Source organism: Eleutherodactylus coqui, chromosome 2, assembly GCF_035609145.1.
Source record: "Eleutherodactylus coqui strain aEleCoq1 chromosome 2, aEleCoq1.hap1, whole genome shotgun sequence".
Lineage (NCBI taxonomy): Eukaryota > Metazoa > Chordata > Amphibia > Anura > Eleutherodactylidae > Eleutherodactylus > Eleutherodactylus coqui.
In genome coordinates, this window is record NC_089838.1 from 54,931,277 (window position 1) to 54,956,314 (window position 25,038).

Genomic DNA, 25,038 nt, shown 5'->3' on the forward strand with positions numbered 1-25,038 from the left:
TGCTGCGCTGCCGCAATTCTTGCACGCGATGCCTTTGCGTGTCAATGCAACGCTTGTATGAAAGAGGCCTAAAGCTGCGGGGGTTTTTTTCTCCCCCCTTCCCCCCATGCACAGAATTAGGGGCTTATTCACACGGGCATATTTTTCCTCAGTATTTTGTGAGCCAAAACCAGAAGTGTAGAGAAAGTCTAATTGGGAAGATTTTCATTTCTTCCGTATTTTGCACCCGTTCCTGGTTTGGCTCACAAAATACTGATGTATAATTCGTTGTGTGAATAAGGCCTAAGGCTTATTCAGACTGGCACAGGCGAAACTACGCTCGGCGGCACGGGCAAATCATGCGTAGAAATCACAGGCAGGAAAGGAGGTGGTGAAAACGAAACCACTGAAATCCCATAGAGATCCGCGGTTTCGTTTTTTTCCCTTTTTATATGCTTGTCATTATAAGGGGACTAAAGTACATTCGTGTGAAGGAGCCCTCGGCGCAATTTTATGCATATGAGAGCGCATTTGCTTACCCCCTTAGACTCTAATGGAATATCGGGAGCGCAAATGCACGTAAAAATCATTGCGGTTTCTGCGACCGCTTTTCTGCACAGAAAACTGCATGCTAAATCGCCGTGTGAAAGAGGCCCTAGGGCTTCGGCAGACGAATGTACGCGCCAAGACTATTGTCGCAGTGGAGCGTATTTGTGCATAAACAAGGTTTACAGTAATCGGGTTGCGCTTAAAATGCCAGTTCACACGCGCGTTCACCCCTTTCCGTGGCATACAGTGGTGATGGTCATCTTCTCCCTGTGAAAGCTGCCGGGTCACAACCCTTTCCTGTCATTTTTGTATGTAAAACGCAGAAAGATGAGGTGAGAAACACCCTTAGGGTCAGGGGCGTACCTAAAGGCTCAAGGGCCCGGGTGCAAAAGTTCAGCTCAGGGCCCCCCCTTCCCTTTCTCACCGCGTACCCATACCTAAATCATGCTGCATACAGCTGCAAAACGAATTTCCATACATGAATTAGCCCTATTAACGCGTTTCCTGCACTGGATGAAAATCACACACACACACTGCTTTTTATTGCGGTATACTGCTTCCATTGATTTGAATGCGATTACTCAGACGTGAGCTCGGAAGCGGTGATTTTTAAGCGCTATCTGTCCTGTATTTGCGTTTTCTAACGCACCTCCCCACCCATCACAATTGTGGGGTGCATTAAAACCGCTTTACCATGCGTTCAAAAGTGCTGCTCAAAATTGAGGTAAAAAACCCACGATTTTAAGCTGTGTTTTCTGAACGCACGTCTTAGAGCAGCCTTAGGCCCCGTGCACACGGGCGCAAATTCCGCTGCCAGATTTCCAGCAGAATTTCCACCCATGGAAGCTGCCTCAGGATTGCGTTAGAAAACGCAATCCTAGGCAGACGGCCGCGGTTTGTCCATGCGAAATCACACGTGGAAAACAAACGGCGGCATGCTCTATTTCGTCACTCGCCGAGAAACGTCACTCGCCGGCCGCTGGCACCGGTCTGCGCATTTAGGACGGCAACTCCCACAGCCTAGAAGTTTGTATGATCTAGAGGCTCAGTCACAGCAAATGTGGACACATAATACCATATGGAACCTGTATGCCTCAATTGCCCCCCATATCACATCTTGTATCCAAGCTGGAGGCGGTACAACAAAGTACTAGAGCCTCCATGCTCGCCTGTATCACATCTTGTATCCAAGCTAGAGGTGGGACAACGGGGTACTAGAGCCTCCATGCTCCCCTGTATCACATCTTTTTTTATGATCGCAGGGAGAGAAAACGCATCAATTCTGCCATAGAATTTTGAGGTTTTTTTATAGCGTTAATCATGCAGCATAAATGATACACTACATTTTTTTCTGCGGGATGGTACGGTTACAATGATACCAAAATTCCTATATTTTTTTTAGGTTTTTCCACAATAAAAAGCCTTTTTTTGGAAATTATTATTTTTTTCTTAACTCACTGCATTCAAAGTCCTATAACTTTTTTATTTTTCCCTGGACGGAGCTCTCTGAGGGCTTATTTTTTTGCGAGACGAGCTATAGTTTTTATTTGTACCATTTTGGGGTACATACACTTTTTTAATCACTTTTATTGTGTTTTTTTGTGAGGCAAAATGCTAAAATGCTTACTATAGCGATCTTAGGCACTGGCAATACAGGATGCCAGTATCTGGCGTCCTGTTGCCATAACAACCAGCCAGGCTCTGCGATAACATTGCGAGAGCCGGCTGAAGTCACAGAGGGAGCGCGCTCCCTCTGTGAACCCTTTCCCTGCTGCGATCAACATAGATCGCGGCAGGGAAGGGGTTTACAGCAGGGGGCAGGGGGGCGCATCTCCGATGCCCCCCGCTGTTGCAGCAGGACGCCGGCTACTAGTGACAGCTGGCTCCCGCTGCGGGATAGCGCGAGATCTGCTATGATCTCGCGCTATCCCTATGACATAAGGGTACGTCACTTTGCGAGAAGTACCACCCTGCCATGACGTACCCTTATGTCATGGGGTGGGAAGGGGTTAAATAAACAACTTTTCACACAAAAACAAGTCCTCAAAACAAACATGTCAACAAGAAAAAAAAAAGAGTTCTGATTTCAGGAATTCACAAAAATAAAGACTGAAAAACTGGTTGCTCATTAGTGCTTAAACCAGGTCAGTCATGAAGGAGTTAACTGCGGGCATTCACTGCTGGTCAGTGAGGTTACAGATGGAGGGTTGTTGAGTGAACTGCATGTAAATCTGCAAGAGTTTGGGGGACTCCCAGCAGACAGAGGGGTTCTCCTCCAGGAAGCAGGCAGCACATGGTTAACTACCTAAGCCGGGTGCGGGTGAATGCAACGCTTGTATGAAAGAGGCCTAAAGCTGCGGTGTTTTTTTTCTCCCCCCTTCCCCCATGCACAGATATACATTGTCCTCGTGTGCAGGGGGGGAGGGGAGGATGGAAGAGCCAGGAGCAGGAACTGAGCTCCCGCCCCCCTCTCTGCCTCCTCTCCGCCCCTCTGCACTATTTGCAATGGGGAGAGGTGGGACAGGGGCGGGGCTAATTCTCGGAACTTAGCCCCGCCCCGCCTCTTCCCATTGCAAATAGTGCAGAGGGGCAGAGAGGGGGACGGGAGCTCAGTTCCTTCTCCTGGCTCTTGCATCCTCCCCCCCCCCCTGCACATTACATAGAGAACGCCCACAAGTGACCCCATTTTAAAAACTAGACCCCAGAACAAATTTATCTAGGGGTGTACTGCACATTTTGACTCCACAGCTTTTAAATGAATTCAAGCAAAGCAAAAGGAAAAAAATTGTGATTTTCATTTTTTGGCAATTTTGTCATTTTAAAAGCAGCATTTTTGTACAGCACACACATGAATGAAGATTTGCACTCCAAAATAGATACCCCTGTTTGTCCAGTGTTCAGAGACATACCCATTGTGGCCCTAATTTTATGTCTGGATGCACAAAGGGGCCCAAAATGTAAGGAGTAGTCGGTGGCTTTCAGAACTGAAATTTAGCATGAAGGGGATTTCGGCCCCATAGCACGCTTGTAGAGCCCTTGAGCGGCCAAAACGACAGAGAACCCCTACAAATGACCCCATTTTGAAAACTAGACCCCTTAACGAATTCATCTAGGGGTGTACTGCGTATTTTTACCCTACAATTTTTGAATAAATCTAAGCAGTAGGAAAAATTTCAATTTTTATTATTTTGGCAGTTGTATCAATTTAATCGGACGTAAAAACACTATGGGCTGGTCGTTAAGGGGTTAAACCATCGGATGGTTGGCTCTGAGCCAGTCATATATGTATCTCATGGGCTAGAGATGTACCTTGGAGCTTCTAGGCCCCTAACAGGGCTTTCCCCACCATGTGCCATTTATAATACTAGTGTGGCAGGAGAGTGACTGCCACCTCTGTACCCCTTATTTCTCTATCAAGGAGTACAGTCATTGCCTCTAGGGAGTACTTAGTCTGTCCTGGTATTGTGATGCAGGTAGGTACAACACATAGTGCGATGATAACCTTTGCTGAATTTTTAAGTAATTTATTTGAGAAGGGAATACTTGGCCAAGGAATGTTGGAAAACCCTATTCTAGATGCTCATGGTCTGCTTGTATCTTGTGCGCACTCTTCTCTGAACACACACCCTTAGGGCTAATTCACATGGACATATGTCTCCCAATGTGAAAAATACATGCGTAGTAAGCAGTGCTAAAAGCCCACTGATTTGTCTAGGGCTTCTCACACCAGCATTTTTTATTCACGTCTGTGGAAAAAAATTTGCAACGTGTTCTATTTTGGTGCGGAATATGCACCTATCTAGTTTTTGGGGATTTAACAGGCGCAGTAAATGTGCATGTGAAAAATACGTGGGACACATACACGTCTGAGTGAGCCCTTAATCTATGGGGGTTTGCCTTTGTTTCCGCAGGAGGAATCAGCTTGTCCAGGCCTGTCTGTTTCCTTCGGGGATGCTAGGATATTCTACATTAACACATCCTGTCCTCTAAAAAGGGTGTGGAGAATGGGAGTAACTACCCTGTTTCCCCAAAAATAAGAACTACCTACAAAATAAGCTCTACCATTATTTTTCAATGGGGCTTGAAATATAAGCCCTACCCTGAGATCTACCAAGCAAGTTTTTGTCCTTGGCCATAGTCTTAGAAGCTTCAATGTTCAATAGGCCTGTACGTTTACAGTATTCTGGGAGTACAGAGCTGTACTAGTGTTACTGACCAGTACATGAATGCCATGTATTACATAGAAGGCCAATGTCTACCTGAGCGAGAGCTATTGCTTGATAGCATCTCTCCCCTCTGGCTAAGTGGAGTAGGTATCCCATACGGACATGATAATCCTATGGGAAGATCCCTTATTATATTTATTTACTTATTTATTTATTCATCTTTTCTTCTACTCAATAGACTGCTGTGATTGGTTCTCGGCACTGGCTCGATGCCCAATCACAGCCATTCATTGACTGTCTCAGACGATCAGAGCTTGCTGGCTCTGATTGCCTGGGACAGCCAAGAATGGCTGTGATTGGACATCGAGCCAGCGCCGAGAAGCAATCACAGCAATCTATTGCTGGAGGAGAGCTCTCAAACCTCGCTTACAGCAATAGATCATTTGTCAGTGCAGGGGAAGCCCGGGCCGCTGCCCATTCATTTCAATGGGTGACACAGGGCTGAAAACGTCCCAAAATAGAACATGCAACGCTGTTAAAGCGCAGCGTTGAAGACACAGCGTTTTCAGCCTTGTGTGAGCAGCCCCATTGAAATGTATGGGTGCGTTGTACAGCGTTTAGCGCAGCACTAAAAACTGTACAAAAACACCTGTGTGAGGGAGGTCCAAGGGTCCTTTTACACAAAACGAGTGTCAGGCAAACAATGCCCGACATTCATCCCTGTGGTGCTCGCTCTGCACAGGAGCGAGCATTGCTGCATCGCAGCCAGCGCAGCCAGCAGGGAGGCGGGGCAGCTGGAGGAGAGTTCTGCCCCCTACTCACCTCCATTCACTGTAAGCAGCAGACGTTCAGTACTGGACGGCTGCTGCTTACACCGAGAAATGTGTTTGGATTTTAAGCTGCTTAAAAGTGAACAACTGGACGATTCTGATCCAGTCGTTCAGTTTCTGCATGTTTTTACATGGGACAATTATCGTTCAAAACCCTGCGGGAGAACACAAGCTACCTACTAGTATTAAGAGGCACAAGCTACTTACTATTGACATCGTGTGACATTAGGCCGGTCTGTTGGTCGAACGCAGATCTTAGGAACGAAAATGTCCAAGTCACCTAAAAATAAAAAAAGTGTTAGAATGGGAGAGTACAGAGCTTTATTTTTGTGTCTTGGATCTGGATTTGGAGCCTTCCTTAGCAGCTCCTACCAATGATTTACTGTCTTTTGCAGGTCACTTGGAATACCATTCACTGATCATACCTATGAAGACTGCAGACTAATGCTAACAGCTAGAGACCTGACTTTACCCATGGAGGCTGGGCTTGTGGAGTTCACAAAAATCAGCCGGAAGTTAAAGTGAGAAGCAGTTGTTCCCTTTTTCTTTTTTTTTTTAAATTGAATTGAAGTTCTTTTTATTTTGAGGTGTTTTATGTTTGTTAAAGGCTTCTGCAGGCGAGCAAAAGCGCAAATATGCATGCTCCTGCGCAACATATTTGGGCAATGAAATGCTTATATATATTTTTTACGTTCACACGCTAGCAATACGTCATGCTGTCATCAGTCACCCAGCCCCCTGTAATCACCCATAAATAGTCAATATGTGTGGCCAACAAAATTGCGCAAGATTTGTGCGCTGCGAGACATACAAATCTCACACGAATATGAATTGCAGTGAGGAAAACCTCTTCGTGGCATGTTCTAACTCACATTCCTCAGAATGCATCGCCACAGCTTTAATGCCTCGCATGGCTCTTGCATTACATGCGATGCAAGGTTCCCATTTAAATCAATGGAAAACGCTTCCGATCCTCTATCGCGCCTGAAATTCGCACGAGAGGATGGGAACTTCACTGATGCATTTTACCTGAAGAATGCCTCATGAGCGCGGTATCGGACAGCCTCATGGCCCGACATCTCACTCGTCCCTGTGTAGGAAGTCTAATGCAAAGAAATAACAAGTTTGAACAAAGCCACAGATTGCTAAAGTTTTTTGGGGTTTTTTGTGCCGCTTGACTATTCTTTTCAGTGTACAGATGCCTTGGTCTTAAGCTTGACTCTTAGCACAGCACACCGTCATCACATTGCATTATCAGGGTGGTTTACTGACACTTGGAATTGATTCTAATAGGTTTTGTTGTGTTAAGATAAGAGAACAATAGGTTTGTCATGGGCAAAAACTTCCCAAATCTTTAAATAAGCTCTTTGCTTTAGACCGCCTTCACACTGGCAAGAAAATCATGCGAGATGCACAAATATAAATCCCATTCTTTTGAATTGAGTCCTACACATGAAGGATGTTTTCCCGCATGGCACCACAATGCGATGCAAGTAACCAACTGCAGCAGGTTCTATCTTGCTGCATAAACTTACATAGCAGCCCCATTGTTTTCAATGGGGCCGGCGGCAGCATCGCAACGCATGCTAGTCGCACACTATGCAATGCGAGGTCTCCCATTGAAAACAATGAGAGAAACTCTGCGATCCTCTGCAACGGCTATTAGCTATCCTCCGGCACGGCTACTTACCCGAAGTGATGCGAGGCGGTTTTGAGATAAAAATGCCTCACATCCATGGGGAAATTGCATGTTGGTGAGGGAGTGATTCACGGCCCGATATCGCACTCGTCCGTGTGACGTTAGCTTTATAGTTTGGGGGATAGTTCTGGTATACACGCTGATTTTGTAGCATAGATGCGCTGTGAATTGAGGTGAATATATATTTTGGCAAGTAAGTCAATGGACCTAAAAGAGGAGTCAAGGCATGATCTACTGACTTAGGGCTAATGCCCACGGATGGATTTCTGCCGCGTTTCATGAACCTAATAATAGCTTACTGCCTTTAAATGTTCACACAGCATGAAAGAAATCGTGCCATGTTCTAATTGCCACGGGAAAACACGCAGCCGGCGTCCATTGCAGTCAATTGAAGCCATGCATCACGTGATACATGGCGGAAGTATAGCATGATTATGTGGGTTTTTTTGTTTGTTTTTTTCAGCCTCACTGCGGCTGTAGATTGCTGCGCCCGTGTGAAGGAGTCCTAAAGAATATTTAACATTAAGCAAAAACTAGTGCCAGACTCTTGACAAGCACACAAGCTACTGCTAATCTCTGCGCCAAAACTATGCCAAATGATTGTGCCCCAATACCTTTACCTTACTTATATTTGTTACTGTATTACTTACTTTCAACAATTTGTTTTCAGCCTTAGGGCGCCTATCCACTGGCGTTTACTATAAGATGTCACAACTTGAGACGTGTAACTTTTGGGAACTTGGTAGCATATAATAGGCTGAAAAATGACTTGTGTCCATCTAGTTCAGCCTGCTATCCTGCAATGTTGATCCAGAGGAAGGCAGAAAAACCCAATGCGGCCGAAGCCAATTATACTCAATTTAGGAAAAATATTCCTTCCCGACTCCAATCTGGCAATCGCAATAATCCCCGGGTCACCGACCCGTCTGAAGTAATCAGTAACTATAACATATAATATTGTAACGCCCAAGAAAGGCGTCCAGGCCCCTCTTGTACTCTTATCGAGTTCACCATCACTACATACTCTTTCCTCTAGACGTAGAGGGCGCTCTGTTGGCATAGTCCTGGGTATAAACAGATGATGGGAGCGATCTTTGCATTGTCCCTCAATATATTTATACATAGTTATTAAGTCGCCCCACTCCCCCAACTGTCTTTTTTGCTAAACTAAATAACCCCAATTATAAATCTTCAGCCTTGTGCAAAACTCTGCACTGATCATGATCATATTATATCTGTATAATGGCCGAAGCTCATTTTTCTCGATATAATGCTCCAGTCCCCCTGTATAGACATAGTCCTTTTATTCGATAATTTCTGGTGCTGTCATTGAAATGAATGGAGCAGTGGTTTGCATGCATGTCCTCCATTTCTGCGGGGACTGTCAGGACCGCCATGCTTGTGGGAACCCCAGTGGTTGCACCCAATGATCAGAGGGGGGGGGGAGAGCTCCCCCCGGCGCCCCCCCGAATCTTTTTGCCCGAGTAGGCAGTTACTCAAAAAAAGCGATGCTTAATTTGGAAATAGCCCTAAACAATATTGTTAAAGGGGCGTTCGAGGCTATCGCTCTTCATGACTGCGAAAGCTTCTTCCCAGGAGCGTGGGCGCAATACACTCGGCGGCACGAAGCGCAATTGTGCCTCGAGGAGAGCGATCCCTTGGCCGGCTTTACCGATACCACGCTACACAGCAGATGAAAGATATGTTTTTTTCAGACCGCATTCGCTAGTTGTTACCATGTACGTCAGGCGCAAACCGAGCTGTAAGTCACGGATGAGAATAACGGAGGAAAAGATTCCTGAAAGTCGCCCAAAGAAAATATGGCGGAGCGAGAAAACCAAACTAAAATGACGCGGACAGTTCTCAGCGAGGCACAGGATTTAATGAATGTAAAACTATTCGTCTGCAATACATGCCGGTCCGAGGATTTACACGTCCAAAAGGGTCTCGTCCAAATGACACGAAGGAACGCTGCGCACTCTCCGGGGAATTTTTTACACTCCTGGGAAGATTACTGGCATAGTACAACTATCCTACGATAGGTGGCGCACGTGCGAGCATCGTTGACAGTTATGCCCCCCAGACAAAGATTGTTTGATTTCCATTTCAAGCACGAAAGCTCCCCCCCCCCCCCCACTCCTCTCTGCAACCCCCTGGCGCCCCTCGAATCTTTTCGCCCGAGTAGACATTTACTCAAAAAAAGCGATGCTCGATTGCGAAATAGCCCTAAACAATATTGTTAAAGGGGCGTTCGAGGCTATCGCTCTTCATGACTGCAAAAGCTTCTTCCCAAGAGTGTGGGCGCAATACACTCGGCGGCACGAAGCGCAATTGTGCCTCGAACGCCCCTTTAACAATATTGTTTAGGGCTATTTCGCAATCGAGCATCGCCTACTCGGGCGAAAAGATTCAGGGGGCGCCGGGGGGAGCTCTCTCTCCCCCCCCCCCCGCCACTCCCCTCTGCAACCCCCCGGCGCCCCCCGAATCTTTTCGCCCGAGTAGACAGTTACTCGAAAAAAGCGATGCTCGATTGCGAAATAGCCCTAAACGAGTACGTTCGCTCATCTCTAAATGTCATGCTTTGATCGCTCTTGCAATATTATGAAATGCCATAGCGTTACATCATACTGCGAATTGACAGGCGGTCTACCAAGCCACCCCACGAGAATGCCTGGATAGGCATTCTGCTTTGACAGCCCTGGGGCCTTTCAGAAGGCCCCTGGCTGCCATGACACCTGCACGGCTCCCTGTGATCTCCAGAGGTTCGTTCTCATAAGGGTGTTTCTCACCTCATCTTTCTGCATTTTACATACAAAAATGACAGGAAAGGGTTGTGACCCGGCGGCCGTCGCAGGGAGAAGATGACCATCACCACTGTATGCCACGGAAAGGGGTGAACGCGCGTGTGAACTGGCATTTCAAGCGCAACCCAATTACTGTAAACCATGTTTATGCACAAATACGCTCCACTGCAACAATAGTCTTGGCGCGTACATTCAATGTCTGCCGAAGCCCTAGGGCCTCTTTCACACGGCCATGTAGCATGCCGTTTTCTGTGCAGAAAAGCGGTCGCAGAAACCGCAATAATTTTTATGTGCATTTGCGCTCCCGATATTCCATTAAAGTCTAAGGGGGTAAGCAAATGCGCTCTCATATGCATAAAATTGCGCCGAGGGCTCCTTCACACGAATGTAGTTTAGTCCCCTTATAATCACAAGCATATAAAAAGGGAAAAAAACGAAACCGCGGATCTCTATGGGATGTCAGTGGTACTCTGTGCACTGATGCCTTGGTCTTAAGCTTGACTCTTAGCTTGACTCTTAGCACAGCACACGTTGGAATTGATTCTAATAGGTTTTGTTGTGTCAAGATAAGAGAACAATAGGTTTGTCATGGGCAAAAACTTCCCAAATCTTTAAATAAGCTCTTTGCATTAGACCGCCTTCACACTGGCGAGAAAATCATGCGAGACGCACAAATATAAATCCCATTCTTTTGAATTGAGTCCTACACATGAAGGATGTTTTCCCGCATGGCACCACAATGCGATGCAGGTAACCAACTGCAGCATGTTCTATCTTGCTGCATAAACTTACATAGCAGCCCCATTGTTTTCAATGGGGCCGGCGGCAGCATCGCAACGCATGCTAGTCGCACACTATGCAATGCGAGGTCTCCCATTGAAAACAATGAGAGAAACTCTGCGATCCTCTGCAACGGCTATTAGCTATCCTCCGGCACGGCTACTTACCCGAAGTGATGCGAGGCGGTTTTGAGATAAAAATGCCTCACATCCGCGGGGAAATTGCATGTTGGTGAGGGAGTGATTCACGGCCCGATATCGCACTCGTCCATGTGACGTTAGCTTTATAGTTTGGGGGATAGTTCTGGTATGCACGCTGATTTTGTAGCATAGATGCGCTGTGAATTGAGGTGAATATATATTTTGGCAAGTAAGTCAATGGACCTAAAAAAGGAGTCAAGGCATGATCTACTGACTTAGGGCTCATGTCCACGGGCAAAATATGATTTAGGATCCGCAGCGGATCTCCCGCACGCGGATCCGCACCCCATAGGGATGCATTGACCACCCGCGGGTAGATAAATACCCGCGGATCGTCAATAAAAGGGATTTTAAAAAAAATGGAGCATGAAAAAATCTGGACCATGCTCCATTTTCGTGCGGGTCTCCCGCGGGGTCGGCTCCCGCGGGCTTCTATTGAAGCCTATGGAAGCCGTCCGGATCCGCGGGAGACCTAAAATAGGAATTTCAAGGATTTACTCACCCGCAGCGGGCCGCGAAGCTCTTCTCTTCCTCATGGCCGCATCTCCCTTGCTTCGGCTCAGCGGATGTGCCCGGCGCATGCGCGCGGCACGTCGACGACGTGCCGGCGACGTGCCGCCGGCGTGTGGAATTCATCCGCCGGCCGAAAAAGAAGATCCGGCCGTGAGGAAGAGCAGAGCTTCGCCGCCCGCTACGGATAGGTAAATTCTTATTTATTTGTATTTTCAGCGCTCATGTCCGCGGGGCAGGAGGGACCCGCTGCAGATTCTACATGTAGAATCCGTAGCGGGCCCGATTTTCCCCGTGGACATGAGGCCTTAGGGCTAATGCCCACGGATGGATTTCTGCCGCGTTTCATGAACCTAATAATAGCTTACTGCCTTTAGCGATTGGTGAGAGATGAAACTTTTTACCGGAGGCCTCCGTATTTGCACCCCAACGCGATCCTCATCCGTGAACTTACCCGGATTCTGCACATGCGACCGCCGGCAAAACACCGGACACATGCGCAGGAGTCGGGGAGTCCAGGAAACGTAAAATCTCCTTGCTCCGCCGAGAGCCTGGAGCAGTGACCTTGTTGAGCGGTTCCTGGTCACGTGATAAAAAGGTAGAGATCTACCTTAGGCCCGTCTCACATGACCGGATAGGAATTACGGATTCCGCATGCGTCTGATCCGCGGTAATACGCAGATCAATCGCATTGGATTACACAATTCCGCTCACATTAGTGGGTTGGAATTATGTAATCCACTCGCAGAAAAGAGAACGCAGCAGGTTCTATTTTACCGCGGATATCCGCAGCATAGAGCCTATTGTGCTCCGTGGTCGCGGATATACCCGCAGCCCATACGCAACTACGTTGTAAAGAGAATTCTGAAGGCACCCATTGAAACAAATATGTTTGTGTGAAGCGGCCCTTACTGTACTTTTGTTAGCATGAATCAAGCACATTTGCAAGCGCAAAAAAACACGCAACCATGCCGCCATTTATTGAAATGGGCAATTAGTGTAATTAGAATAATACATGTTCTTCCCCTGCAGAAATGCACGAGAAAATAAAGGGGACTGCTTTTTTTTTGGACAAAATGCGCATGCAAAATACACTTATGTGAAGGAACTCGCTGCAATCAGCGGGTTCTACTGACGTGTATTTAGCATGTATATTTTTCATGCGTAATATGCTACGCAAATACATCTGTGTGAATCTGGCCGAAGAGCCCACTGTGGTATGCGTAAAACGCTGCGCCTCTGCGGTGAGAACACAATCGTGGATATGAGCCCTAAGGCTGGAGCTCTATGGAGTCTTTCGCCATGACATGGGTCATGTGACCAAAAATCGCTGTGCAGCCCTGTGAACTTGCATTCTCAAATATATCAATGGGGTTGTGCAAGTTCCCACAACCTATAGAGTGCTAAAACCTCACCGAGGTTGGATTTTTGCAATATATTGGTCGCAGCTACTTGTGAGTTGTATCGCAACTACATTGTCTTCAGTAAGGCCAGCTGCACACGACCACTTCACATTCCGAATGCGGGATACCACAGCGGAATCTGGCCGTTACCCCAGCCGGCGACCCTGCGTTCCTGCAGAATCTGTAATGCGGATGACTGCGAGTGTGAAGGAAGTAGCAGTAGTATGTATCTTTCAATGCATGTGATTTGCTGCAGATCCTCCGTGTGGACGACGACATTGCGGATTGAACAATAGGAAACCGTTGGTGTGAAGCCGGCCCGAGAGTGTGAGGTCGCAGGGCTATACAGCGATCTTGGTCGCATAGCACTAGTCTCATTGCATGACTACAACTCCGCCGTTCATGGGAGCTCAGTGCTTGACCAACTCCGTCAGCTCCACAGAAGTGAATGGAGAAGTAGTCACACGTTTAAAGAAATCTCATCCATATAATGCGGAAAAACAATCTACAGTAGAGATGAGCGAACGTACTCGTCCGAGCTTGATGCTCGGGCGAATATTAGGGTGTTCGGGATGCTCGTTACTCTTAACGAGCACCACGCTGTGTTCGGGTTACTTTCACTTTCATCTCTGAGACGTTAGCGCGCTTTTCTGGCCAATTGAAAGACAGGGAAGGCATTACAACTTCCCCCTGTGACGTTCAAGCACTATACCACCCCCCTGCTGTGAGTGGCTGGCGAGATCAGATGTCACCCGAGTATAAAAATCGGCCCCTCCCGCGGCTCGCCTCAGATGCGTTGTGAGTTAGCTGAGGGAAAGTGCTGTTGTGTTGGAGCTGCTGTAGGGAGAGTGTTAGGAGTGAGTGTAGGCTTCAAGAACCCCAACGGTCCTTCTTAGGGCCACATCTATCAGTGTGCAGTAGTGTGGAGGCTGCTGTTGGGAGTGTTGCACTTTTTTTTTTTTTTTTCAAAATCGGCTGTGCAGAGCATTGCGCCCTGCAGTAATACTACAGGGACAGAACTAGTGGTTAGGCAGGGAGAGTGTTAGGAGTGAGTGTAGGCTTCAAGAATCCCAACGGTCCTTCTTAGGGCCACAGGGACAGTGGGCCTTTTCTTAAAAAAAAAAGGGAAACATTCTATTTGGCCTGCCTCTGACAGTCCTCAGCGTTCTGGGTACGTGTGTGGTGGGTGGAGAACGTAAAGAAATCATACGCAGCCAGCTACGTTTAACAGCAGGCTTGCGCCAATTTATTTCCTGCCTGGGAAAAATCACCGCTCTGCTGCACTTCATATAACACTGCAGTTCTGTGGAACACATTTCTAATCTTATCTGATTGAATATAGTCAGTGGGCCTTCCCTTTAAAAAAAAAGGGAAACATTCTATTAGGCCTGCCTCTGACAGTCCTCAGCGTTTTGGGTACGTGTGTGGTGGGTGGAGAACGTAAAGAAATCATACGCAGCCAGCTACGTTTAACAGCAGGCTTGCGCCAATTTATTTCCTGCCTGGGAAAAATCACCGCTCTGCTGCACTTCAAATAACACTGCAGTTCTGTGGAACACATTTCTAATCTTATCTGATTGAATATAGTCAGTGGACCTTTCCTTTAAAAAAAAGGGAAAACATTCTATTTGGCCTGCCTCTGACAGTCCTCAGCGTTCTGGGTACGTGTGTGGTGGGTGGAGAACGTAAACAAAAATCATACGCAGCCAGCTAAGTTTAACAGCAGGCTTGCGCCAATTTATTTCCTGCCTGGGAAATCACCGCTCTGCTGTAGTTAATAACTCTGCAACCCTGCAGTTCTGTGACACATTTGCAGGGCCACAACACATTTATAATTGATTGAATATACGCAGTGGGCCTTTCCTTGAAAAAAAAGGGAAAAAATTCTATTTGGCCTGCCTCTGACAGTCCTCAGCGTTCTGGGTACATGTGTGGTGGGTGGAGAACGTAAACAAAAATCATACGCAGCCAGCTAAGTTTAACAGCAGGCTTGCACCAATTTATTTCCAGCCTGGGAAATCACCGCTCTGCTGTAGTTAATAACTCTGCAACCCTGCAGTTCTGTGACACATTTGCAGGGCCAGAAGACATATTTATTATTGATTGAATATACGCAGTAGGCCTTTCCTTTAAAAAAAAGGGAAAACATTCTATTTGGCCTGCCTCTGACAGTCCTCAGCGTTCTGGGTACGTGTGTGGTGGGTGGAGAACATAAACAAAAATCATACGCAGCCAGCTAAGTTTAACAGCAGGCTTGCGCCAATTTATTTCCTGCCTGGGAAATCAAATCACTGGTAATACAGCATGCTGAGGGGTAGGCCTAGAGGACGTGGACGCGGCCGAGGACGCGGAGGGCCAAGTGAGGGTGTGGGCACAGGCCGAACTCCTGATCCAGGTGTATCGCAGCCGACTGCTGCGGGATTACGAGAGAGGCACGTTTCTGGCGTCCCCACATTCATCGCACAATTAATGGGTCCACGCGGGAGACCTTTATTAGAAAATGAGCAGTGTGAGCAGGTCCTGTCGTGGATGGCAGAAAGTGCTTCAAGCAACCTATCGTCCACCCACAGTTTTGCGCCGTCCACTGCTGCAAATCCGAATCCTCTGTCTGCTGCTCCTCCTTCCTCCCAGCCTCCTCACTCCACTACAATGACACATGCTCAGGAGCGGGAAGACTCCCAGGAACTGTTCTCGGGCCCCTGCTCAGATTGGGCAGCAGTGGTTCCTCTCCCACCAGAGGAGTTTATCGTCACTGATGCCCAACCATTGGAAAGTTCCCGGGGTCCGGGGGATGAGGCTGGGGACTTCCGGCAACTGTCTCAAGACCTTTCAGTGGGTGAGGAGGATGATGACGATGAGACACAGTTGTCTATCACTGAGGTAGTAGTAAGGGCAGTAAGTCCGAGGGAGGAGCGCACAGAGGATTCTGAAGAAGAGCGGCAGGACGATGAGGTGACTGACCCCACCTGGTTTGCAACGCCTACTCAGGACAGGTCTTCAGAGGGGGAGGCAAGGGCAGCAGCAGGGCAGGTTGCAAGAGGCAGTGCGGTGGCCAGGGGTAGAGGCAGGGCCAGACCGAATAATCCACCAACTGTTTCCCAAAGCGCACCCTCGCGCCATGCCACCCTGCAGAGGCCAAGGTGCTCTAAGGTCTGGCAGTTTTTCACAGAGACGCCTGACGACCGACGAACAGTGGTGTGCAACCTTTGTCGCGCCAAGATCAGCCGGGGAGCCACCACCAACAGCCTCACCACCACCAGCATGCGCAGACATATGATGGCCAAGCACCCCACAAGGTTGGACGAAGGCCGTTCACCGCCTCCGGTTTGCACCGCTGCCTCTCCCCCTGTGCCCCAACCTGCCACTGAGATCCAACCCCACTCTGAGGACACAGGCACTACCGTCTCCTGGCCTGCACCCACACCCTCACCTCCGCTGTCCTCGGCCCAATCCAGCAATGTCTCGCACCGCACCGTCCAGCCGTCGCTAGCGCAAGCGTTTGAGCGCAAGCGCAAGTACGCCGCCACGCACCCGCACGCTCAAGCGTTAACCGTCCACATAGCCAAATTTATCAGCCTTGAGATGCTGCCGTATAGGGTTGTGGAAACGGAGTCCTTCAAAAGTATGATGGCGGCGGCGGCCCCGCGCTACTCAGTTCCCAGTCGCCACTACTTTTCCCGATGTGCCGTCCCAGCCCTGCACGACCACGTCTCCCGCAACATTGTACGCGCCCTCACCAACGCGGTTACTGCCAAGGTCCACTTAACAACGGACACGTGGACAAGCACAGGCGGGCAGGGGCACTACATCTCCCTGACGGCACATTGGGTGAATTTAGTGGAGGCTGGGACAGAGTCAGAGCCTGGGACCACTCACGTCCTACCCACCCCATGAATTGCGGGCCCCAGCTCGGTGGTGGTATCTGCGGCGGTGTATGCTTCCTCCACTAAAGCACCCTCCTCCTCCTCCTCCTCCTCCTCCAACGCAACCTCTGTCTCGCAATCAAGATGTGTCAGCAGCAGCAGCACGTCGCCAGCAGTCGGTGTCGCGCGTCGTGGCAGCACAGCGGTGGGCAAGCGTCAGCAGGCCGTGCTGAAACTACTCAGCTTAGGAGATAAGAGACACACGGCCCACGAACTGCTGCAGGGTCTGACAGAGCAGACCGACCGCTGGCTTGCGCCGCTGAGCCTCCAACCGGGCATGGTCATGTGTGACAACGGCCGTAACCTGGTGGCGGCTCTGCAGCTCGGCAGCCTCACGCACGTGCCATGCCTGGCCCACGTCTTTAATTTGGTGGTTCAGCGCCTTCTGAAAAGCTACCCACGCTTGTCAGACCTGCTCGTAAAGGTGCGCCGGCTCTGCGCACATTTCCGCAAGTCCCACACGGACGCTGCCACCCTGCGGACCCTGCAACATCGGTTTACTCTGCCAGAGCACCGACTGCTGTGCGACGTGCCCACACGGTGGAACTCTACGCTCCACATGTTGGCCAGGCTCTATGAGCAGCGTAGAGCTATAGTGGAATACCAACTCCAACATGGGCGGCGCAGTGGGAGTCAGCCTCCTCAATTATTTTCAGAAGAGTGGGCCTGGTTGGCAGACATCTGCCAGGTCCTTCGAAACTTTGAGCAGTCTACCCAGGTGGTGAGCGGCGATGCTGCAATCATTAGCGTCACCATTCCTCTGCTCTGCATCTTGAGAAGTTCCCTGCAAAGCATAAAGGCAGACGCTTTGCGCTCGGAAACAGAGCCGGGGGAAGACAGTATGTCGCTGGATAGTCAGAGCACCCTCCTGTCTATATCTCAGCGCGTTCAGGAGGAGGAGGAGGAGCATGAGGAGGATGAGGAGGAGGGGGAAGAGACAGCTTGGCCCACTGATGACGGTACCCATGCTGCTTGCCTGTCATCCTTTCAGCGTGTATGGCCTGAGGAGGAGGAGGAGGAGGAGGATCCTGAAAGTGATCTTCCTAGTGAAGACAGCCATGTGTTGCGTACAGGTACCCTGGCACACATGGCTGACTTCATGTTAGGATGCCTTTCTCGTGACCCTCGCGTTATACGCATTCTGGCCACTACGGATTACTGGGTGTACACACTGCTCGACCCATGGTATAAGGAGAACCTTTCCACTCTCATTCCCGAAGAGGAAAGGGGTTCGAGAGTGTTGCTATACCACAGGACCCTGGCGGACAAGCTGATGGTAAAATTCCCATCCGACAGCGCTAGTGGCAGAAGGCGCAGTTCCTAGGGCCAGGTAGCAGGGGAGGTGCGGAGATCGAGCAGCATGTACAGCACAGGCAGTGCAACAGTCTTTAAGGCCCTGGACAGCTTTATGGCTCCCCAGCAAGACTGTGTCACCGCTCCCCAGTCAAGGCTGAGTCGGCGGGAGCACTTTAAAAGGATGGTGAGGGAGTACGTAGCCGATCGCACGACCGTCCTCCCTGACGCCTCTGCCACCTACAACTACTGGGTGTCGAAGCTGAACACGTGGCCTGAACTCACGCTGTATGCCCTGGAGGTGCTTGCTTGTCCTGCGGCTAGCGTCTTGTCAGAGAGGGTGTTTAGTGCGGCTGGGGGAATCATCACAGATAAGCGTACCCGCCTGTCAACCGACAGTGCCGACAGGCTTACACTCATAAAGATGAACAAAGCCTGGATTTCCCCAGACTTTTCTTCTCCACCAGCAGACAGCAGCGATACCTAAACAATACATAGGCTGCACCCGCGGATGGAAGCATCGTTCTCTCTCACCATCCAAAACGGGGACATTTCTGCTTCATCAATCTGTGTATAATATTCCTCCTCCTCCTCCTGCTCCTCCTCCTGAAACCTCACGTAATCTCGCCGAACGGGCAATTTTTCTTAGGGCCACAAGGCTCACTCATGTAATTTTTCTAAACAATTTTTATACGTTTCAATGCTCTTAAAAGCGTTGAAACTTTAACTTGAACCAATTTTTCGTTAAACTGGGCTGCCTCCAGGCCTAGTTACCACTTAAGCCACATTAACCAAAGCGATTAATGGGTTTCACCTGCTATCTTGGTTGGGCATGGCCAATTTTTTCTGAGGTACATTAGTACTGTTGGTACACCAATTTTTTTGGGCCCTCACCTACAGTGTAATCATAGTAATTTCTATGTTCTTCGCCTGCACTCATGGTACAGAAAGGTGTGTGGGGTTGGCCTACACTTTAGCTACATAAATGTAACTGGGGCCTTGTCTATACTGCAGCTACTGAAATGTGAAAGAGACTGTTATCTCCCTAAACTGCTGCAATGGGAATGTTACTGGGGCCTGTCTTGAGTGCTACTATTACTGAAATGGAACTAAGACTGCGCTCCCCCTATACTGCTGCTAGTGATATGTTAGTGGGGCCTGTCCCTAATGCTACCGCTGAAATGTTAATAATTCTGGGCTCTGCCTATACCGCTGCTAATGGTATGTCACTGGGGTGTGGAAACAGAGGCTTCACAAAGACATGATGGCGGCGAGGCCATTTCCCACCAACACTGTTACTGTTAAGGTACATATAACCACGGACACGTGTAGAGGACACATAGTGCCTCCAAAACATCCCCCTCCTCCTTCAACAATGAAAACATTCTTGGCAAATACCTTTGCATTGGTCCGTCTGGTGGCAGTCCAAGAATTTCACCTTTAACGACACAACAAGAGAGCACCACCACCATCCCCCCGCCACGGCCCACTTAATCCTGGCCACATTCCGAAAACCAACTACATAAAACCGCGCTACCAGGTCCGCAGTCACCACCACATTACCACCAACGAGGTTACTGTTAAGGTACATATTACCAGTCAGACTGGGGCATGCAGTGTGGGCCGAAGCCCACCTGTATTAAGCACGACATTACTACCTCAGCTGTGTTGGGCAATGCAATGGGATATTTTTATGTACCGCCGGTGGGTTCCAGGGAGCCACCCATGCTGTGGGTCCACAGGGAATTATAAATGCATCTCTTTCCACTTCTAAAGAACCCCAGTCAGACTGGGGCATGCAGTGTGGGCCGAAGCCCACCTGCATTAAGCACGACATTACTACCTCAGCTGTGTTGGGCAATGCAATGGGATATTTTTATGTACCGCCGGTGGCTTCCTGGCACCCACCCATGCTGTGGGTCCACAGGGAATTATAAATGCATCTGTTTCCACTTCTAAAGAACCTCAGTCAGACTGGGGCATGCAGTGTGGGCCGAAGCCCACCTGCATTAAGCACGACATTACTACCTCAGCTGTGTTGGGCAATGCAATGGGATATTTTTATGTACCGCCGGTGGCTTCCTGGCACCCACCCATGCTGTGGGTCCACAGGGAATTATAAATGCATCTGTTTCCACTTCTAAAGAACCCCAGTCAGACTGGGGCATGCAGTGTGGGCCGAAGCCCACCTGCATTAAGCACGACATTACTACCTCAGCTGTGTTGGGCAATGCAATGGGATATTTTTATGTACCGCCGGTGGCTTCCTGGCACCCACCCATGCTGTGGGTCCACAGGGAATTATAAATGCATCTCTTTCCACTTATAAAGAACCCCAGTCTGACTGGGGCATGCAGTGTGGGCCGAAGCCCACCTGCATTAAGCACAACATTACAACCTCAGCTGTGTTGGGCAATGCAATGGGATATTTTTATGTACCGCCGGTGGCTTCCTGGCACCCACCCATGCTGTGGGTCCACAGGGAATTATAAATGCATCTGTTTCCACTTCTAAAGAACCCCAGTCAGACTGGGGCATGCAGTGTGGGCCGAAGCCCACCTGCATTAAGCACGACATTACAACCTCAGCTGTGTTGGGCAATGCAATGGGATATTTTTATGTACCGCCGGTGGGTTCCAGGGAGCCACCCATGCTGTGGGTCCACAGGGAATTATAAATGCATTTGTTTCCACTTCTAAAGAACCCCAGTCTGACTGGGGCATGCAGTGTGGGCCGAAGCCCACCTGCATTAAGCACGACATTACTACCTCAGCTGTGTTGGGCAATGCAATGGGATATTTTTATGTACCGCTGGTGGCTTCCTGGCACCCACCCATGCTGTGGGTCCACAGGGAACTATAAATGCATCTGTTTCCACTTCTAAAGAACCCCAGTCTGACTGGGGCATGCAGTGTGGGCCGAAGCCCACCTGCATTAAGCACGACATTACTACCTCAGCTGTGTTGGGCAATGCAATGGGATATTTTTATGTACCGCCGGTGGGTTCCAGGGAGCCACCCATGCTGTCGGTCCACAGGGACTTCACAATAGGGAGTTGTACCTGCCTGTGTCTATGAATTAAAAACCGCGGTCTGACTGGGGCATGCAGACACCTTGACAGAATGAATAGTGTGTGGCACATAGGTTCCCCATTGCTATGCCCACGTGTGCAGCTCCTGATGGCGGTGGCACAGGATTATATTTCTCATTGCTTCTGTACAGCATTGTGGGCTATCGCCCCGCCCCTTTTAAAGAGGGTCGCTGCCTAGCCGTGCCAACCCTCTGCAGTGTGTGCCTGCGGTTCCTCCTCATGGCAGACACACTTATAAATAGACATGAGGGTGGTGTGGCATGAGGGCAGCTGAAGGCTGCGCAGGGACGCTTTGGTGTGCGCTGTGGGGGGGGGGGGGTTGGGCAGCATGTAACCCAGGAGAAGTGGCAGCGGAGTGTCATGCAGGCAGTGATTGTGCTTTGTTGGAGGTAGTGTGGTGCTTAGCTAAGGTATGCATTGCTAATGAGGGCTTTTCAGAAGTAAAAGTTGTTGGGAGGGGGGGGGGCACTCTTGCCCGTATTGTGGCTTAATACTGGGACCTGTGAACTTGAGATGAAGCCCAACATGTAGCCCCTCGCCTGCCCTATCCTTTGCTGTGTCGTTCCCATCACTTTCTTGAATTGCCCAGATTTTCACACATGAAAACCTTAGCGAGCATTGGCGAAATACAAAAATGCTCGGGTCGCCCATTGACTTCAATGGGGTTCGTTATTCGAAACGAACCCCCGAGCATCGCGATAATTTCGTCCCGAGTAACGAGCACCCGAGCATTTTGGTGCTCGCTCATCTCTAATCTACAGTTTAAATTGACCTGCGGGGCGGATTTTAAAGCCGCAAGACATCAATTTACAGATGTAGTAACACTAACGCATTCCACGTCAGCGTGCCACTGAGTAATTGAGTCACAGCTCCACTTGGCTTAGCACAACTACACTATCTGTGCAGCACGGCTCTGCTAAGCAAGTAGCGTACTGCATCTTACAGACGCCGTCTGGTCCGCGCAGCAGATGTAGCCTGCCATCCTTCAAGGATTCTGTGAGGCAATAGTAAAACTAACTGGGTAAAGGTGCGACCGTCCTAGAGAAGCACAAGGCATCGGGGATTAGCTCAACTGCTCTGTTTTATTGAAGCCAGCATAAGGAGACGCGTTTCAGGCCTACGGCTCCCCTTCCTCAGCATTTGCTTTGCCAGAATCGTGGGCAGCATTTAGACATGAGTCGCCTTAACAGAGAAGTGTATTGCCAGCAAAAACTGAAGGAGTGCCAAAGCCCCAAAATGCTTCTACTTATGTTGGTGTCAATAAAACCGAGAAGTTCATCTCATCCTCAGATGTCTGTTGCTTCTCAAATAAACAATAAAATACACGTTCTCATTGAAAGTAAAGACGAGATCTGGGTTGGCTGCACCCCACTAGGGAAACCTAAATTACATATATATTTTATTTTCCCCCACAAAAGACCTGCGGCTCCACCCGTCCTTCACTGCTTCTCATTCTTCTGTATGCTGCAGATTCTCAATGTGAAGTTCACACAACTACAAGTGGCGACCAGAATGCCTGAGTAGCATAAATGGAAGCCAGAAGATTCATATATTCACGGGAAAAACTCCCACTAAATCAGTAAGGCTGGGCTCACATGACCGTATCTCGCACGTGGCACACAGTGACATTACATACCGGCTGTGTGCCGCCCATCACCACATACTATCTTAGCGTTTATGTGTTCGTACCACACAGCAAAATAGAACATGTTGCATGCGTATTTCATGCAAGTCGTGTGAGCAGTAACATGGCCATCTATGGGAGACTGGTACAGTGTACTCCGTGCGCAAAACACGCAAGGTGGCCCATGCTATACTGACCTGCTCAGTATACAGATACAGTGAAAGAAAAGACATGGGAAGTACTAATGATAACACTTTCCTAGTTGGATGGTCCTTTCTATCCCTCCCATAGCCCTGTATATAACGGTCTCGCCTATATAATGGGATTAGTGCCCCAACAAGAGCGCTCCGAGCAGAAACCTCACCAGTATACCCCATCCTATAGAAAGCTAATATATCCAGTGAACTGTCACAGACAGCGGCTCACCAATAGACAACGTGTGCATATATATAGTACCCAAAATACATGTATCGTCATCAGAAAATATAGGCAGCACCCTTATATACAGGGCCAGGAGGGGGACAGGCAGGACCATATAACAAGAATTACACTGGAGCTAGAAGTGAGCAAACAGGTACTCCTTTAGACGCTGCTGGAGCCAGATCATTTGTCTCTGTGATGGACAACGTTTGAAATTCGCCCTTAAACGGGAGACGGCAGCCTACAACAGTCAAATTAATCGCTGCTTATCACTTCTTTTGAGGTAGGTAGAGTTATTCCAGATAGGGGAATGGGTAGGTTAAGTTATTCCAGGGTGGGGAATGCTTATGGGCAAGGCTTTATAATTGATCGGAGGCGGATGAAGTGGCAAAAAAGGCTCGGCCTACACCATGACCATGCCACTCGTCAACCCAAAGTGAATATGAGCCACACAGGTTGGTTGAAATGGCGCAGCATGAATGATAGAACCTGGATCCAAGCGTCCCAGGATGCATTGCAGCGAAAACGTTCAACAATGTTCAGCGTGACCAATGTTTCTATCTTGGAAAATGAAATCGCATGCTGTATTGAGTGTATTTGACATATCTTGTCTCAGGCTTTGCTTGCAGTCCTACCATATCGCACCAAATGCAGAAGTGCAGTCAATGCAGCTTTTTACCTAAAATAGTAAAAATTGGTCAAAGCCTCATGCAGTGTATTACCTGACCCTGGAATAACATCAACGGCAATTATAAGAATAATGCTGATAATAATACAAATTCTGTATGTCTGTTTTCAGCCTTACAAAACCATAACTATAGAAGTTTAAATTTATACGTAAAGCTAGATATTTTTAGAAATATCTATATTGATATATAACTATCTATTTTTATAGCTAGATATATATCTATGCAGTAAGATACATTAGATCGATGGTGACACACGCACCCGAAACAAGGACCACAGGTGTGTCATCAAAGCAGCCATTTTTCCGTCAGTCTCCACTGGAGTCTCTCCTAGGCCCAAACTGAACCTACCTACCTGAATTGTAAGTACCTACCTTCTTGTTCTCTATGAAAGAACTGAGCGTACCTTTTAAAAAAATGGCGGCGGCAGCAGCGACCAATCAGATTTTGTATAGTTTATGTATAGCTACCTGCCATGCTGTCCATTGGTTTCTACAGTAACATTGCAGCGCCCTCTGTTGGTTTTACAGAAACGTGCTGCACCACCTATTGGATTTACCCAAACTTACAGCACCATAGAGATTAGCGGGTCACCTCCCAGTTCTCCATCTTTTTGCCTTATTTTTCTCTAGGGTGGTTTCAAACCGCCGCGGGTAAAATCGCGCCATTTTTAACCGATGCGTTGGTTATTGAAAAAAAAAAAGCAGATTCCGCAGCCAATGATTCCCGACGGTTCCCTTCCCTTCAGCAAGGTTTTCACTGATGTGATGTTGAGAGAGAAAATCGCAGCCTGCTGTGTCCTGCGCAGTGCGTTTTTTAAAATCTCCCATGTAATCCTATGGAGGCTGCGTTTTATCGCATCACAAGGCGAAAAATATGCGCTGCAATGTTAACATTGGAAAGTCCTACCGACTTGCTCGTTAAACAAAAACGTGCGGTTTTTAATCCTCTAAAAAAAGCATCGCTGGTGATTGTCACGGCCGTATATTGGGACAAAACTAAGCCTAAGATTTCTGTGGTTTCGTTTTCACCAGCAGTATTCTCTCCCGTTAATACTTAACCGAGAAAATATAGGACCTCC

General features: G+C 48.6%; 1 long non-coding RNA gene across 1 annotated transcript in view; it reads left to right on the top strand.

The window, feature by feature from the left end:
- The window catches only part of LOC136611410 (uncharacterized), a 74,902-nt gene that overhangs the window by 30,059 nt on the left and 19,805 nt on the right, over positions 1-25,038 (top strand). The window contains exon 2 of the long non-coding RNA XR_010790265.1: positions 5,920-6,045. This is a non-coding gene — a long non-coding RNA (uncharacterized lncRNA). The remainder of the gene's footprint in view (positions 1-5,919; positions 6,046-25,038) is intronic.